This window comes from Lolium perenne, chromosome 7 (genome assembly GCF_019359855.2).
Source record: "Lolium perenne isolate Kyuss_39 chromosome 7, Kyuss_2.0, whole genome shotgun sequence".
Lineage (NCBI taxonomy): Eukaryota > Viridiplantae > Streptophyta > Magnoliopsida > Poales > Poaceae > Lolium > Lolium perenne.
Window position 1 is genome coordinate 306,555,994 of NC_067250.2, and position 4,098 is coordinate 306,560,091.

A 4,098-nucleotide genomic window follows, 5' to 3' on the forward strand; every position below is an offset into this window, starting at 1 on the left:
GCGGAACGCACTGGTGCTGAGGTATTTGATATGGTCAAGGATTTGAAAGTCATCTTTGGAAAGGGTCCTGGCGGACAATCAGTTCCGAAGGGAGCTGACGGGCACGCAGCCATGTGGAAGAAGAAATCTATATTCTGGGAGCTAGAATATTGGAAAGTCCTAGAAGTCCGCTCTGCAATCGACGTGATGCACGTTACGAAGAATATTTGCGTGAACCTCCTAAGCTTCTTGGGCGTGTATGGGAAGACAAATGATACAAAGGAAGCACGACAGGACCAGCAACGTTTGAAAGACCCTGATGACCGGCATCCGGAATGGTTTCAAGGTCGTGCCAGCTACGCTCTGACCAAAGAAGAGAAGGTCATCTTTTTTGAATGCCTGAGCAGTATGAAGGTCCCGTCTAGATTCTCGTCCAATATAAAGGGAATAATAAACATGGCGGAGAAAAAGTTCCAAAACCTGAAGTCTCACGACTGCCACGTGATTATGACGCAATTGCTTCCGATTGCTTTGAGGGGGCTCCTGCCGGAAAATGTTCGAGTAGCCATTGTGAAGCTATGTGCATTCCTCAATGCAATCTCTCAGAAGGTAATCAATCCAGAAGTTCTACCACGGTTACAGAACGATGTGATCCAATGTCTTGTCAGTTTCGAGTTGGTGTTCCCGCCATCCTTCTTCAATATTATGACGCACCTCCTGGTTCACCTAGTCGAAGAGATTTCCATTCTCGGTCCTGTATTTCTACACAATATGTTCCCCTTCGAGAGGTTCATGGGAGTATTAAAGAAATATGTTCGTAACCGTGCTAGGCCAGAAGGAAGCATCGCCAAGGGCTATGGAAATGAGGAGGTAATTGAGTTTTGTGTTGACTTTGTTCCTGACCTTAAGCTGATTGGTCTTCCTCGATCGCGGCACGAGGGGAGACTAAGTGGAAAAGGCACGATCGGAAGGAAATCAACGATATGTATGGACGGCCATTCTCTGACTGAAGCACACCACACAGTTCTGACCAATTCCAGCTTGGTGGCTCCGTACTTTGAGAAACACAAGAATATTTTACGCTCGGACAACCCGGGGAAGCCTGAATCCTGGATTAGGAAGGCCCACATGGAGACTTTCGGCAGTTGGTTGAGAAAACTTTAATGAATGACGATCATGTTGTAGATCAGCTGTACATGTTGGCCAAGACAACATCTTCGACTATAACGACTTTCCAAGGGTACGAGATAAATGGGAATACATTTTACACGATCGCCCAAGATAAAAGAGCACCAACCAAAACAGTGGTGTCCGCTTTGATGCAGCAACCGAGAATGGGCAAAAGGTCACATATTATGGTTACATAGAGGAGATATGGGAACTTGACTATGGACCCTCCTTTAAGGTCCCTTTGTTCCGGTGCAAATGGTTCAAGCTAACAAGAGGTGGGGTAAAGGTGGACCAGCAATACGGAATGACAATGGTGGATTTCAACAATCTTGGTTACCTTGACGAACCATTCATCCTAGCGAAAGATGTCGCTCAGGTTTTCTATGTGAAGGACATGATAGCAAACTGAGGAAACGGAAAGATAAGAAAATGATCAGTACATCATGCGATGATCCAAAGCGCCACATTGTTCTTTCAGGGAAAAGAAACATCGTGGGAGTGGAGGACAAGACAGACATGTCAGAAGATTATAATATGTTTGCTGAAATTCCGCCCTTCAAAGTGAACACCGACCCAAGCATTAAGTTAAATGATGAGGATGCTCCATGGATACGGCACAATCGTAAGCAAGCAGGGACACAAGGAAAGAAATGATGTGTAATAATTTATTGTACCAAACTTTGTTGAATGGATCATGTGAATTATATTAACCGTGATGTGTTTGGTGTCCATTTTCGAATGATTCAATTGACTCGAGATAGCACTGATGATACATGAAATTTGGAGTGATTCAGTCATACTCCTGCCTAGGCGTATAATATGCATAGTCGTAGTCTTCATAGCCGCCGCCGTTGTACTGGTAGTCGTCGCCTTCTAAGTTGCCGCCGTCGTCGTCGCTGCTGTCGTCGCTGTCGTCGGGCGGCGCTCGTGGCTCGAACTGAGGGTAGCGCAGGCGGGGGATATCGCCGGCCGTGATGTAGTCCATGACGCTCTGCAGAGTCCGGCCGTACCACCATAGCCGACGGCCGGCCTCGTGGAAGTTCCCAGGAGGCAGACCGTCCTCCTCATACCTGGCGAGCGCCCTCTCACGCCGATTGATGAAGAAGGCGTCACAAGTATGCTGGTTATCGGGATGCCAGCGGGGATTCATCCGCTGCTCCGGCGTGAGGTCGAGGTAGTAGTGGTTCGTGATGGTCGCCCGGCGCGCAGTACCCTGAGGGACGGGAGGGACCGGCACGCCGCCGGCGCTTAGGCTCCAGCCGGCGGGGACGCGGTAGCCCGGTGGGCAAGGGTAGTTCGAGGCGCAAAGCTCCTCCACCTGCTGGTAGGTTAGAGTGGGTGCGGTGGAAGCCATGAGAGAGTGATGAGAGATTGTAGAGATGTGATAATGTTGGCCAAGCCGGGCTACCTATATGTAGTGACAAATGGCGGGAAAAATGGGAGCGGGAAGACAGGATGCGGGAAGAAAGTGGCGGGAAGAAAGAGGCGGGAAGAAAGTGGCGGGAAGAAAGAGGCGGGAAGAAAGAGCCGGGAAGAAAGTGGCGGGAAGACAGGGAAGAAATGGCGGGAAGAAGAGGAAGAAATGTAGTAAGATTTTGAAATGAATTAGTTTTATTTTTCTGAATTTTTTGATATATTATTTGTATTTTTAATATTTTGAAATGAATTAGTTTTATTTTTCTGAATTTATTGATATATTATTTGTATTTTTCAGATTTTGAAATGAATTAGTTTTATTTTTCTGAATTTTTTGATATATTATTTGTATTTTTAAGATTTTGAAATGAATTAGTTTTATTTTTCTAAATTTATTGATATATTATTTGTATTTTTCAGATCTTGAAATGAATTAGTTTTATTTTTCTGAATTTATTGATATATTATATGTATTTTTCAGATTTTGAAATGAAATAGTTTTATTTTTCTGAATTTTTTGATATATTATTTGTATTTTTAAGATTTTGAAATGAATTAGCTTTATTTTTCTGAATTTATTGATATATTATTTTATTTTCAGATTTTAAAATGAATTAGTTTTATTTTTCTGAATTTATTGATATATTATTTGTATTTTTCAGATTTTGAAATGAATTAGTTTTATTTTTCTGAATTTATTGATATATTATATGTATTTTTCAGATTTTGAAATGAATTAGTTTTATTTTTCTGAATTTTTTGATATATTATTTGTATTTTTAAGATTTTGAATTGAATTAGTTTTATTTTTCTGAATTTATTGATATATTATAAGTATTTTTCAGATTTTGAAAAAGAAAAGAATATTGAAAAATACCTTTAGTCGCGGTTGGCGCCAACCGCGACTAAAGGGTATTTCCCGCGGTAAACGAAATTCGGGCGAAAAAAACCCTTTAGTCGCGGTTGGTGTGGCCAACCGCGACTAAAGGGGTACCTTTAGTCGCGGTTGATCTCACCACCCGCGACCAAAGGGGGGGCTATAAATACCCGCGCACCGCCTGAGCGGTTCATTCTCTTCTTCCTTGACTCGCTCCGACGCCCGCGCTCGATCCTTCGCCAATGACGCAGAGGCACGCCGCCAACGACGCCGCCGCCCGCCACCTCGCCGTCTGTCGACTCGCCGTATGTCCCTCGCCGCGCCGCCGCCTCGCTCTCGCCAAAGACCGCGCGCGCGCTGTCATCGATATCTCGCCTGCCCGCCGGCCGGCTGCTGCAAGCCGCGCGCGCGAAGAGCGCCGCCTATCCCAACGACCCGTCGCAGCCGCCGCCGCCGTTGGTTGACTTCATAGAGGCCGGGCGCCGCTGCCGCCGCACGCGCTGAGAGATCGGGCCGGCCGGGCGGCGCGCGCGCCAGTACAGGGGAGAGGAGAGGAAGGAGAGAGAGGGGAGGGGAAGGGCCCTGGCCGATTTTTTTATTTTTTGTGTTTTTTGTCTTTTTAATTTTAACTACTTAATTAACCAAAACTTTGGAAT